This window comes from Vigna angularis, chromosome 3, assembly GCF_016808095.1.
Source record: "Vigna angularis cultivar LongXiaoDou No.4 chromosome 3, ASM1680809v1, whole genome shotgun sequence".
Classification (NCBI taxonomy): domain Eukaryota; kingdom Viridiplantae; phylum Streptophyta; class Magnoliopsida; order Fabales; family Fabaceae; genus Vigna; species Vigna angularis.
Window position 1 is genome coordinate 41966947 of NC_068972.1, and position 16743 is coordinate 41983689.

Consider the following 16743-nt stretch of genomic DNA (forward strand, 5'->3'; position numbering starts at 1 on the left):
GAAAACAATTGTTTGATTCAAAAAGAAAAAAAAATTATAATCCTTATATATATATATATATATATATATATATATATATATATATATATATATATCACTAGGTTATTTTCATATGTTTGTTTAACTCTTTTGTTTTTAATTTATATATTACATAGATATTTTAGTTAGTTTAAATAATATAATAACTAAATTTAATAAAATAATTATATATATATATATATAGTAGTCTCATGTTTATAAAAGTTTTCATGCAGATGCACAATTATTATTTTCTTTTCGGTTTAAAAAATTCAAACTAAAAATATGGTGCATAAGATGTCTTTTTTTTCTAGTTCTTATTTTTCTTTGGCCACAAAACCATAAATATATGTTGTGACTGAAGACATCATCATTGAGAAAGTTCTTCTGGGTGGAATGAATCAAGTTGCAGAATGCATAATTTATTGAAGGGATCATTTGAGTGGAGAACTTTGAAATTGATTTTAATGTTTTCAACACCAATAAGCAAATGTCATGCTTATTCTATCTTTTGAGTGGAATTTGTATGAAATAAAATAAAATTGTGATAGAGACATTGCCATTTGGCCACACCAAAATGACCAAAACATGCCATACTAAGTAATAACATAAAATAAAAAGAGATGCTAAAAAATAGTAAGAAAATCTACCATACACATCTTTCCCCAATTCTTATTTGTTCAATCATTAAAATCTAACCCCAACTGTAACATCCCAAATTCTCACATTAATGTAACATCCCAACTTTTCACATTAATGTAACATCCCAAATTTTCACACTTGATAATTAACATTACATTTACGGTAACATTCCGTAATCTCACCCTTTAAAATTTCCTAGTTGATATAAGTCTATACATGTAAAAAGATTCTAATTATAGTTCTTCTACTCCTCCCTTTCCTTGGTACTATGTGAGGCGACATTCCTTCATCTGCTCCCGTATAACGAATTATACGATCATCGCACATACCCAAACACAAAACACAAACAAGTAGGGTGAGCTAACATGCAACAAATCATTTATAAGACATGCATAATTACTTCGATACAAACATCATATAATAATTATGTCAGACACCCTCATACCATCGTACCCCAATTCCTATTAGACACTCGTCCCACAATACCCAATAAATACCATAATACTCAATAGACATTCATTCCATAATATCCAATAAACACTCATCCCACAATACCCAATAAACACTCATTCCACAATACCCAATAAACACTCATCCCACAATACCCAAATAAACACTCATTCCACAATACCCAATAGGCACTTATCCCCACGATATTCAATAGGCACTTATCCCAACGATATGTTGATGAGCGATCACGGGAGGTTCCGCACTTGTGATGTCATTCTTAGTCCTCTCACTATGTCCAAAACCGGCACATAGACCAGGACATTCTGCCCTCCATACTATTCACAAGGTTAGTCCCCTCACTATGTCCTAAACCGGCACATAGACCAGGACCTCCTGCCCCTCTCACCACATAATTCATCATTCTCTACTTGAGACTGAATCATTATTAGAGTATCAGGATAACCTCCAACTACGGGACCCTCAACATCAACATATACATAAATACCATAACTGAATCTCTCCACGAAACTCATACCATGCTCACATTCCTTAACTCATTACGAAATCTCACCACAATCCTCATACACATACCATGACATTACAGAATCTCTCCGCGAGACTCATACCATACTCACATTCCTCAACTCATATTATACCCTTACGACATCTCCCTGTAATACTCATACATGTTCAGATGCATAAATTCAAATCAAATAAACTTCAATCATTTCAGAAATCATACAAACTGAATATATTCCAACAAGATATATTACATGATAATTTAACAGTACATAATCTGTACACAAGATTTAAGTTAAAAACTTGTCGAGGAGACTTCCAGGAAAGAGAGGTGCGTCACAATGGACAACTTAAGTACCAAGTCTTTCCTTAGCCAAAGTGTTCCTCAACTAGTTTTTAACAAATTTCTTATTAACAGATTCAAAACAACAGCATATAATATTTACACCGAATATCAATATAGATAAACATACAGTAAGCATTAACAATATTCATACATAATTTCAAGACATGAATAGTAATAAAACAGTACTAAATCATAATATAAAAGCTTAGAAAGATTAGCTCCCCTACCTCTATTCCAGACTTAATCTCCTGCTCCGAATTTGTTTCCCCCGAAACCCTTCAGAACCTCTACTCTTCTTGCAACTAAAAATTTCTCCCTAACTCTTTCTTCTCTATTTCTCAAGCTCTCACTTGATTCCTCTTCTCTTGGTGCCAAATACCCTTCCCTCCCATGGCTATTTATAGTAAAAAAAAATTTACTATTCCTTAATATTTTAATATTATTTATTATTTTAATATTATTTAAAAATAATATTTCAATCACTTTCTCACCAAATCTGATCCTAATTTCTACCTACTACTTTCTTCCATGCTAAGGAATCCAAATGCTGAAAATTTATTTTTACTATTTACTTTTTACTATTTACTATTTACTATTTACTATTCACTATTCACTTTTTACTATTCGATTTTCTTAAAAAAAAAATACTAAATAAGTTATCAAAAATTTTAACCTCTCCTTATAAAATTACTATAATTTTATATCCAAAATTTATATTTTTCTATCCATTAAAATTATTATTACTAATAAAATACTAAAATTTACTATAAATATTTTTCATGGGTCTTACATTCTCCCCAACAACAAAAATTTTCGTCCTCGAAAATTCGAAAATTTGACATAAAAAAAAAAAGTTATGATTATTTCACCTTATCTTCTAGTTTCCTTGTAAACTCATTTACTCTACTTATTTTGTGCATAAAATTTCTAGCATCTCAAATTGAAATGTACTCACGAAAAAATTAAAATCATAAACCTTCAAAACACTCTCACTTGTCACTTCTAGCCTCGTCAAAACCACCATTACACATACCTCACTAGTCTCAAAATAATCCATTAATGTTTTAAAAGAACTCATTACTCATAAACTATTAATCACAAAATTCCAGAAAACTTTTTATTCCTACTATAACCAGAAAGTGATTCTCCTTATAGATCCCTATTTAAGACTTTCATGACCCTGTAAAACTCTAGGAATTATTCTTTTTCCGTAACAACCTTCCATTATATTTTCTCAACACAATTTCTACTCCTAGAAATCGTACACCTCTAAAAGCCACTTATGTTTACCAAAATTATACTAGATTGTTCCACCTTACCCTCTACTTCTATTCTCCGTAAAATTTATAATTACTCTGATGATTACACGGAGTCCAAAACACTATTACTAAACAATTCATCCTTTATGTTTTTCTTTTCTATACCCATTTAACAAGAACTTGTCCAAAAATAATACCTATATTTAGTATGATTTATAACATCCATAGAAACCCTTCCACACTTAAGATCATGCATCATTTCCTTCACTCGTCCTTGATGAACTTATCTGACTCTCGGTAATACTGCCTTCACCCTTAACCACACTTAATGTTCAACAATCAACTCACAATTCTTGAAGACCATAAACTTCTAAAAACATATTGGAACATGACCAAACCATCCTTTCGATCATACTCTAGACTACAATATCTATCCTTCACTTGCATTGGTCAGATATCCCTAAAATACTGATCATCATCCTTTATTTAACCCACACTAAATGTTGAACCACTATTTTTTTTCACCTGATAAACACTTCTGAAATACTTGACAAAACTAGAATAATCAAGCTTCTTTCAAGATTATACTCCAAATTACCTCAACCTTCATCTAATTGTTTTCCTAGCAAACATTACTAGCCTAAGTTAAAACATTCTCCAAGAATTAACTTATAAACTCTAAATCTTAGGAATATAAACCTTGTCCTCAAAATACCTTCCCACATCCTAACCTAACATAAATCCACAAACTTAACGTTGTCTCTAACCCAGTACCTAACAATTGTGTATCTCTAATAAGACTCAGCAGATCACTCAATCAACAATGTTATAAATTCTGAAACAACTTATTTTAATCTCAATAAGGCCGAATTTAACTATATTCTTTATCAGTACTGCACCTACTCGTTTAAATAAACCACTTATGCCACATAAGTTAAATGATCTAGAGAGATTATCAAGGCAATCAACCACAACCAACCTCAATTATAACGTGCTTCCCTAGATCAAAACCATATCCCCAGGATATTTAGTGTTAACCAAATCTCAAATTTTTATCTTATGCGAACTAAAAGTAAATATAAATAAGTTCACTCACACACATCATTGGTCAGAGATCAATGTGCGACATATAAATCTTTACCCATCCTTTACATCACCATTGAGGTTTGAGTACTACCATATAACTATACCTGATGAAAATTGCTCCAATCACAACCTACAACTTCTTAATTATTCCAAATTCCCTAATCACATTAGTATTGCAACTCTCCTTTTTATCTATTTCCAAACTCTTCTTCTTCCTTATCTTGCCATGTTCATAATATTAATTCAACTTACACTACCTCTACTAACTTTAATATTCCAAAATCAATAAGATTTTCAACCATAAATCAGGACTCTTTAATCCTCTCATAAAAATACCAAAACTTTGCATAAGCTGAAAGCCAAAATTTTCGTACCTGGATTTTCTCTACTACTCATCATACCAAAATCACATACTCTCAAATTTTATCTCTAATACATTTACTGGAAAAATCTAACCATCTCTTTTTGATCATCCATTTAGCTTAGAATCCATTCAATACTTCATTCTTCTCTAAAGACCTCGTGTTCTCTTAACTTACAAATTTCTCCTTCTATTAAACTTTCTCTCAATCCTCTTTATGCCTTATACCACTTCTCTTCTTCGTCTAATATTTGATTTATCCTTAATCTACTTTGGTATTCCTATCCCTTTTTATTTTAAACTTTATCTTCAAATCTTCCACCATTTTCTTTCTTCAGATTCCAACCATCACTGATACATCGATCCATGTTACCAATCTCACACAATGCCACTCTGTTTCTCACCAACACTTCCCTCACTTCTGACTTCTAACATTACTGATATACTAAACCAAACTGATTTCTCAAACCTTGCTACATTCATGCTTATCCAAAGCTTCTCTTAATCTAGCCTTTGAACTTAACTCCTTTTTGTGAAACGTAAGATATCTAATCTCCTGATTTTGTCCTGCAAACATCTTAAAACATAACTTCTAAACACCAACATCTTCACTTATCCTTTGAAACTCAAATTCTAGTATTATATCTTCCTATGAAGGCTTTAACTAATTCTAATATCTTTCATAAACCTTGAGAATTAAGAAAGGAAAATCATCTCTCGTAAAAGTCATGAGTAGTTAGACACAATAATCTACTATCTAGACTTGGAGAAAATGGTAAGTATACCATTTAGACTCAATTCTTCATAGAGAAGACACGACAGACCCACGACACAAAGGTCATCCTAAGGACGAACTGCTCTGATACCATTAATGTAACATCCCAAATTCTCACATTAATGTAACATCCCAACTTTTCACATTAATGTAACATCCCAAATTTTCACACTTGATAATTAACATTACATTTACGGTAACATTCCGTAATCTCACCCTTTAAAATTTCCTAGTTGATATAAGTCTATACATGTAAAAAGATTCTAATTATAGTTCTTCTACTCCTCCCTTTCCTTGGTACTATGTGAGGCGACATTCCTTCATCTGCTCCCGTATAACGAATTATACGATCATCGCACATACCCAAACACAAAACACAAACAAGTAGGGTGAGCTAACATGCAACAAATCATTTATAAGACATGCATAATTACTTCGATACAAACATCATATAATAATTATGTCAGACACCCTCATACCATCGTACCCCAATTCCTATTAGACACTCGTCCCACAATACCCAATAAATACCATAATACTCAATAGACATTCATTCCATAATATCCAATAAACACTCATCCCACAATACCCAATAAACACTCATTCCACAATACCCAATAAACACTCATCCCACAATACCCAAATAAACACTCATTCCACAATACCCAATAGGCACTTATCCCCACGATATTCAATAGGCACTTATCCCAACGATATGTTGATGAGCGATCACGGGAGGTTCCGCACTTGTGATGTCATTCTTAGTCCTCTCACTATGTCCAAAACCGGCACATAGACCAGGACATTCTGCCCTCCATACTATTCACAAGGTTAGTCCCCTCACTATGTCCTAAACCGGCACATAGACCAGGACCTCCTGCCCCTCTCACCACATAATTCATCATTCTCTACTTGAGACTGAATCATTATTAGAGTATCAGGATAACCTCCAACTACGGGACCCTCAACATCAACATATACATAAATACCATAACTGAATCTCTCCACGAAACTCATACCATGCTCACATTCCTTAACTCATTACGAAATCTCACCACAATCCTCATACACATACCATGACATTACAGAATCTCTCCGCGAGACTCATACCATACTCACATTCCTCAACTCATATTATACCCTTACGACATCTCCCTGTAATACTCATACATGTTCAGATGCATAAATTCAAATCAAATAAACTTCAATCATTTCAGAAATCATACAAACTGAATATATTCCAACAAGATATATTACATGATAATTTAACAGTACATAATCTGTACACAAGATTTAAGTTAAAAACTTGTCGAGGAGACTTCCAGGAAAGAGAGGTGCGTCACAATGGACAACTTAAGTACCAAGTCTTTCCTTAGCCAAAGTGTTCCTCAACTAGTTTTTAACAAATTTCTTATTAACAGATTCAAAACAACAGCATATAATATTTACACCGAATATCAATATAGATAAACATACAGTAAGCATTAACAATATTCATACATAATTTCAAGACATGAATAGTAATAAAACAGTACTAAATCATAATATAAAAGCTTAGAAAGATTAGCTCCCCTACCTCTATTCCAGACTTAATCTCCTGCTCCGAATTTGTTTCCCCCGAAACCCTTCAGAACCTCTACTCTTCTTGCAACTAAAAATTTCTCCCTAACTCTTTCTTCTCTATTTCTCAAGCTCTCACTTGATTCCTCTTCTCTTGGTGCCAAATACCCTTCCCTCCCATGGCTATTTATAGTAAAAAAAAATTTACTATTCCTTAATATTTTAATATTATTTATTATTTTAATATTATTTAAAAATAATATTTCAATCACTTTCTCACCAAATCTGATCCTAATTTCTACCTACTACTTTCTTCCATGCTAAGGAATCCAAATGCTGAAAATTTATTTTTACTATTTACTTTTTACTATTTACTATTTACTATTTACTATTCACTATTCACTTTTTACTATTCGATTTTCTTAAAAAAAAAATACTAAATAAGTTATCAAAAATTTTAACCTCTCCTTATAAAATTACTATAATTTTATATCCAAAATTTATATTTTTCTATCCATTAAAATTATTATTACTAATAAAATACTAAAATTTACTATAAATATTTTTCATGGGTCTTACATTCTCCCCAACAACAAAAATTTTCGTCCTCGAAAATTCGAAAATTTGACATAAAAAAAAAAAGTTATGATTATTTCACCTTATCTTCTAGTTTCCTTGTAAACTCATTTACTCTACTTATTTTGTGCATAAAATTTCTAGCATCTCAAATTGAAATGTACTCACGAAAAAATTAAAATCATAAACCTTCAAAACACTCTCACTTGTCACTTCTAGCCTCGTCAAAACCACCATTACACATACCTCACTAGTCTCAAAATAATCCATTAATGTTTTAAAAGAACTCATTACTCATAAACTATTAATCACAAAATTCCAGAAAACTTTTTATTCCTACTATAACCAGAAAGTGATTCTCCTTATAGATCCCTATTTAAGACTTTCATGACCCTGTAAAACTCTAGGAATTATTCTTTTTCCGTAACAACCTTCCATTATATTTTCTCAACACAATTTCTACTCCTAGAAATCGTACACCTCTAAAAGCCACTTATGTTTACCAAAATTATACTAGATTGTTCCACCTTACCCTCTACTTCTATTCTCCGTAAAATTTATAATTACTCTGATGATTACACGGAGTCCAAAACACTATTACTAAACAATTCATCCTTTATGTTTTTCTTTTCTATACCCATTTAACAAGAACTTGTCCAAAAATAATACCTATATTTAGTATGATTTATAACATCCATAGAAACCCTTCCACACTTAAGATCATGCATCATTTCCTTCACTCGTCCTTGATGAACTTATCTGACTCTCGGTAATACTGCCTTCACCCTTAACCACACTTAATGTTCAACAATCAACTCACAATTCTTGAAGACCATAAACTTCTAAAAACATATTGGAACATGACCAAACCATCCTTTCGATCATACTCTAGACTACAATATCTATCCTTCACTTGCATTGGTCAGATATCCCTAAAATACTGATCATCATCCTTTATTTAACCCACACTAAATGTTGAACCACTATTTTTTTTCACCTGATAAACACTTCTGAAATACTTGACAAAACTAGAATAATCAAGCTTCTTTCAAGATTATACTCCAAATTACCTCAACCTTCATCTAATTGTTTTCCTAGCAAACATTACTAGCCTAAGTTAAAACATTCTCCAAGAATTAACTTATAAACTCTAAATCTTAGGAATATAAACCTTGTCCTCAAAATACCTTCCCACATCCTAACCTAACATAAATCCACAAACTTAACGTTGTCTCTAACCCAGTACCTAACAATTGTGTATCTCTAATAAGACTCAGCAGATCACTCAATCAACAATGTTATAAATTCTGAAACAACTTATTTTAATCTCAATAAGGCCGAATTTAACTATATTCTTTATCAGTACTGCACCTACTCGTTTAAATAAACCACTTATGCCACATAAGTTAAATGATCTAGAGAGATTATCAAGGCAATCAACCACAACCAACCTCAATTATAACGTGCTTCCCTAGATCAAAACCATATCCCCAGGATATTTAGTGTTAACCAAATCTCAAATTTTTATCTTATGCGAACTAAAAGTAAATATAAATAAGTTCACTCACACACATCATTGGTCAGAGATCAATGTGCGACATATAAATCTTTACCCATCCTTTACATCACCATTGAGGTTTGAGTACTACCATATAACTATACCTGATGAAAATTGCTCCAATCACAACCTACAACTTCTTAATTATTCCAAATTCCCTAATCACATTAGTATTGCAACTCTCCTTTTTATCTATTTCCAAACTCTTCTTCTTCCTTATCTTGCCATGTTCATAATATTAATTCAACTTACACTACCTCTACTAACTTTAATATTCCAAAATCAATAAGATTTTCAACCATAAATCAGGACTCTTTAATCCTCTCATAAAAATACCAAAACTTTGCATAAGCTGAAAGCCAAAATTTTCGTACCTGGATTTTCTCTACTACTCATCATACCAAAATCACATACTCTCAAATTTTATCTCTAATACATTTACTGGAAAAATCTAACCATCTCTTTTTGATCATCCATTTAGCTTAGAATCCATTCAATACTTCATTCTTCTCTAAAGACCTCGTGTTCTCTTAACTTACAAATTTCTCCTTCTATTAAACTTTCTCTCAATCCTCTTTATGCCTTATACCACTTCTCTTCTTCGTCTAATATTTGATTTATCCTTAATCTACTTTGGTATTCCTATCCCTTTTTATTTTAAACTTTATCTTCAAATCTTCCACCATTTTCTTTCTTCAGATTCCAACCATCACTGATACATCGATCCATGTTACCAATCTCACACAATGCCACTCTGTTTCTCACCAACACTTCCCTCACTTCTGACTTCTAACATTACTGATATACTAAACCAAACTGATTTCTCAAACCTTGCTACATTCATGCTTATCCAAAGCTTCTCTTAATCTAGCCTTTGAACTTAACTCCTTTTTGTGAAACGTAAGATATCTAATCTCCTGATTTTGTCCTGCAAACATCTTAAAACATAACTTCTAAACACCAACATCTTCACTTATCCTTTGAAACTCAAATTCTAGTATTATATCTTCCTATGAAGGCTTTAACTAATTCTAATATCTTTCATAAACCTTGAGAATTAAGAAAGGAAAATCATCTCTCGTAAAAGTCATGAGTAGTTAGACACAATAATCTACTATCTAGACTTGGAGAAAATGGTAAGTATACCATTTAGACTCAATTCTTCATAGAGAAGACACGACAGACCCACGACACAAAGGTCATCCTAAGGACGAACTGCTCTGATACCATTAATGTAACATCCCAAATTCTCACATTAATGTAACATCCCAACTTTTCACATTAATGTAACATCCCAAATTTTCACACTTGATAATTAACATTACATTTACGGTAACATTCCGTAATCTCACCCTTTAAAATTTCCTAGTTGATATAAGTCTATACATGTAAAAAGATTCTAATTATAGTTCTTCTACTCCTCCCTTTCCTTGGTACTATGTGAGGCGACATTCCTTCATCTGCTCCCGTATAACGAATTATACGATCATCGCACATACCCAAACACAAAACACAAACAAGTAGGGTGAGCTAACATGCAACAAATCATTTATAAGACATGCATAATTACTTCGATACAAACATCATATAATAATTATGTCAGACACCCTCATACCATCGTACCCCAATTCCTATTAGACACTCGTCCCACAATACCCAATAAATACCATAATACTCAATAGACATTCATTCCATAATATCCAATAAACACTCATCCCACAATACCCAATAAACACTCATTCCACAATACCCAATAAACACTCATCCCACAATACCCAAATAAACACTCATTCCACAATACCCAATAGGCACTTATCCCCACGATATTCAATAGGCACTTATCCCAACGATATGTTGATGAGCGATCACGGGAGGTTCCGCACTTGTGATGTCATTCTTAGTCCCCTCACTATGTCCAAAACCGGCACATAGACCAGGACATTCTGCCCTCCATACTATTCACAAGGTTAGTCCCCTCACTATGTCCTAAACCGGCACATAGACCAGGACCTCCTGCCCCTCTCACCACATAATTCATCATTCTCTACTTGAGACTGAATCATTATTAGAGTATCAGGATAACCTCCAACTACGGGACCCTCAACATCAACATATACATAAATACCATAACTGAATCTCTCCACGAAACTCATACCATGCTCACATTCCTTAACTCATTACGAAATCTCACCACAATCCTCATACACATACCATGACATTACAGAATCTCTCCGCGAGACTCATACCATACTCACATTCCTCAACTCATATTATACCCTTACGACATCTCCCTGTAATACTCATACATGTTCAGATGCATAAATTCAAATCAAATAAACTTCAATCATTTCAGAAATCATACAAACTGAATATATTCCAACAAGATATATTACATGATAATTTAACAGTACATAATCTGTACACAAGATTTAAGTTAAAAACTTGTCGAGGAGACTTCCAGGAAAGAGAGGTGCGTCACAATGGACAACTTAAGTACCAAGTCTTTCCTTAGCCAAAGTGTTCCTCAACTAGTTTTTAACAAATTTCTTATTAACAGATTCAAAACAACAGCATATAATATTTACACCGAATATCAATATAGATAAACATACAGTAAGCATTAACAATATTCATACATAATTTCAAGACATGAATAGTAATAAAACAGTACTAAATCATAATATAAAAGCTTAGAAAGATTAGCTCCCCTACCTCTATTCCAGACTTAATCTCCTGCTCCGAATTTGTTTCCCCCGAAACCCTTCAGAACCTCTACTCTTCTTGCAACTAAAAATTTCTCCCTAACTCTTTCTTCTCTATTTCTCAAGCTCTCACTTGATTCCTCTTCTCTTGGTGCCAAATACCCTTCCCTCCCATGGCTATTTATAGTAAAAAAAAATTTACAATTCCTTAATATTTTAATATTATTTATTATTTTAATATTATTTAAAAATAATATTTCAATCACTTTCTCACCAAATCTGATCCTAATTTCTACCTACTACTTTCTTCCATGCTAAGGAATCCAAATGCTGAAAATTTATTTTTACTATTTACTTTTTACTATTTACTATTTACTATTTACTATTCACTATTCACTTTTTACTATTCGATTTTCTTAAAAAAAAAAATACTAAATAAGTTATCAAAAATTTTAACCTCTCCTTATAAAATTACTATAATTTTATATCCAAAATTTATATTTTTCTATCCATTAAAATTATTATTACTAATAAAATACTAAAATTTACTATAAATATTTTTCATGGGTCTTACACCAACCTAACTCCAATTCCATATATATATATATATATAACACCTCATGAATTGGAAAGTTTGTCCAATAATTTGATGTGAAATTGGCTTAAGTCATGAAAACTATTAATATATTATAATTTTGTTGACAAATTGATGTAAAGCATGGGATACACTAAGTCCCACTAAAGGGTTCACAGTGAGAGCATTCAAAATTATGACATCAATAATGAAATTATTGAGAGAGGTAATAATCTTATTATTTAAACATTATTTACAAAAAAGTTATATACACTAAAAGGTGTTAATCTTTTGAATGAGCGTGAGGCTTTTGAGAGATTGATATTCTTACAATTTTCGAACAAGATACCCAACTTAAGAAAATATATATTAAGAAGAACATATATAAGAACGATGTTTTATACACACAACCCTATCTATCAAACCAAACCTCTGTTAAAAAAGTCTGAGATTAGTTGCAAAAGTGTGATTAAAAGATAGTAAGTAAAACTCTTGTTGAAGTTGCAATTATTGAATTTGACTATGAATTAATTTAGGAAAAAGGTCAACTATGCATATAATTGGAGAAGAGTGGAATGGAGAGCTTTGAAAGAATATAAACAGTTATTGTTCTGTATATCCAACTACAAACAACTTCTATGGTCGGCTTCTTCCTCGTTCATTCATTTGTAGTGACATGTTATGTGGGAGTTTCATTATCATATATTAGGTTACAAAGCCACCATCAACGGGATCTTGACGCCACCATCACGTCATTTTTCACATCAGACTTTATGGATTACCTTTACCACATATTCTCAATTCGATCAAAAATTTTGTTAACTAATTTAACTCATAAAAGTGTTTAATTTTATGTTTTTGCTTTAAGTGGTTATGAAAATGGATAAATCAATATATTAAATTTGTTTATATATATACTACTAAAAAAAGCTTTGACGGTTCGAACGAAGTTTTCGGCGACCAACACATGTAATCTTTCTTTCATTTCATACAAATACACGTTGATTAATTACTTTAGGTATGCTTTTCTTTCGTTTTGTTCTATTGGTTTCGTGCAAAGGTACTCTTTCGAGCATAAACGCACTGTCATTTCTCCTCACTAGCGGCAACCCTTTATTTTGGCGAACTCACCTTAAAAAAGGTTAGTTTAATTTTTGTTTTCGTTTTTTATGGGCTATAAATTGGTTGAACCTGTTGTTATTGTTGATATAGGTATTGTTAAACTTGTTTATTGTTCATGCACTGTATATATCAAAATTTAGGATAAAACTGATAGAATATTCAAAGCAACTCCAAATAATCTAAAAATTTGCTCAAAGCGCTAAAATATCATGCGAAACTCCTACAAAAAAATTTAGATCAAAATTCAAAGTCTATGTATGTGAAATATTAAAGTATGAAAAAAACAAAAAAAAAATGATGAAAATTAGAAAACAACATTTTTTTTTGAAAATTTAGAGGAATAGCCAGCTACGCTAGATGCCACGTGATTGGAAATTTTTTCTAGCCGAAATCGATATATAATACTGCCAAATCCTAGAACAAATGTTATGGTCGTTTAAAAATTTGTCACAATTGACTTTCCAAATAATTTCTATACTTCACAAAGTAAGGGTTCCTGAGATTTTCCCCTTAAATCAAGGTTTTAACGAGTGGTAAATTTTTTTTTTTAAAAAAAATTAATACTTATAGCTATCAAAACCAAAAAACACAAGTTAATAGTCAATATACACTACTATTCACTATAACACCATTCACTTTGATAGATTTTGTTTATAGTTCATACTTCATACTTCAATTCTGCATATATAAAATGTCAAAACATGACTAAATTTGTTGGTTTTCTGTTTTTTAGGTATCGTAAAGTTGTAAAAATGGATCACTATTTATTAAAAATATGTTTAATCATTCGTGAGGTCTCTCTTTAGAGTGAGAATCTCAAATAAATCCATTTGTTTTTTTCGTCTCTATTGAGTCTTTGTTTTATTAAAATTGATCCAATTAGACCCTTGTCGTTAAATTGGGCTAACGGCATGTGTCACGTTAACGTTTGTCTAACTCTGTTAGTCCAATTTAACGGCAGTGGTCTAATTGAAAAATAAGGACCCAATTGAGACGAAAAAAAAGAGTAATCTATTTATGATTCTCACCCCGAAAAGGAATCTCATGAATGATTAAATTAAAAAAAAAATACAAAAGGGTTGATTGACATCAGAAAATGGCAAATAAATACGTGGGTTGATGTTGAAAATTGTCATTTTTCGACGTCAACTAACACCTCCCGCTATGATGTCGATGTTTTTTTGGATGTTAAAGGCAAAAAAACACCGACATCAAAGCCATTTTTAGCACTGGTACTAGTTTACATGGGATCTCTAATATATCTTTCATGTCAATTTGTTTAATCTCTAGTTGATGTTATATTTCTTAATATAACATGAAAGTTGTAGGTTAAAGCTTAATTTAACTTGAAATAATCAGCTTGCAATGATATTTGTATTTACTTAAATATTGTTATAAAACTTAAAATCAAATAAAGATAAAATTAATTTAGAATATATAAAGTTTTAATAATTCAGATAGTCGTTATTTTCGGTGACTTTTCTTAATTAGGTCCCTCACTTTTTTTGTCTCAAAATTGGGTCCCTATTTTTTGAATTTTGTAAATATATTTTGATTTATTTTTATTTTTATTTTTATTTTCTTTTAAAATAAAAAATTCGTCACGTGTCAAACTGATATTGTGCCACGTGGCAATGACAGTGTGACATGACACTAATAGTGCTACAGTGTCAAGCCGCATATCATTATATTTATCTCAATTTGATCCCAATATTTTTACTTTGTCTCAATTTGGTCCTTGTATTTTTATTTTATTTCAATAACAAATATTTTTGTGCTCACTACTTCCTCAACAATTCATAAAAAGTTTATGGAGTTAAACATTAAGACTTGAAATACATTATCGCTAAAAACTCACTTAACAGAAACAAATTCAAAGACAAGAATTTGGAAAACGTACATACCATTATTTCATTTAGTTAAATATTCTAAAATTATTCGTGCGTCAACTTTCTCAAACCCCTCTCGAGCAAAAAATTATATTTAATTTATTCTTTTAATCATTAAATGCAGGAAACAAAATTGAAACAAAATAAAAATACAGGGACCAAATTGAAACAAAATAAAAATAAAGGACCAAATTGAGACAAATGTAATGACACGTGGCCTGATAATGACACATGACACTGTTAGTGCCACGTCACAATGTCATTATCACGTGGCACAATGTCAGCTTGGCATATGACAATTTTTTTTATTTCTAAAAAAAGTTCAAAAAAATAAAAAATAAAGATAAAAATATTTAAAAAATTCAAAAAATCCACGAGTTGACACTGTCACCTCTTTAATAATGTTAGTATGAAATTAACGACAATAACCTAATTACTACAATTTTTCAAAAATAATGATCCAATTGAGACAAAAAAAATGAGAAATTAAACCTTTTTATTTTATGTTTTGGTCTTCCTAAAATCATAAGTTTTTGTATTGTGCCGCTAAAACCATTAAACAATAAATTTTAAGAATATAAAATAAAATTTATAATATTAAAAATTGTGAATTTTTTGTTACAATAAATATATATTTTAAATTTTTAAAATGATGTATTAAATACAATATTTTACTTATAAATGTATATTACTCAATAATAAAATTATTTATATTTTAATTTGTATTATAAATACATATATATATATTATTTTTTAAAATAAAATTATAATATATTTTTTTAAATTTAATTTTATTAAATGACTTTATAATTAAAAATCATAAAAAATATAAAAAAAAATTAATACTTTAGATATAAGTTATAAATAAATTAAATATTCATAAACATGTGACGTTAAAATAAATAAAAACATAAAATTAGTAATGTCAAATGTAAAACATTAATGTTCTCAACAAAAAAAACACGGAAAAGAAAATAAATTCCCTATTATTTTAATAGATAATAGATTTTAATTTAATTTTTACATATATATTAAAAAATATCATAATTTAATAAAAAATTAATTATAATATTTTATTGATACTTTTTTAAGGTAAAATTATTAAATAACATTATAAATAATTTATATTATCAAATATAATTTTTTATATATTAATTTTTAAAATAAAACAAAAATATATATTTTTATATTTAATTTTATTATATGATCACGTGATTAAAAATCATAAAAATAATATAAAAACATTAATACTTTAAATGTAAGTTATAAATAAAAAAATAAATTACATTTGACATAAAAAGAAATA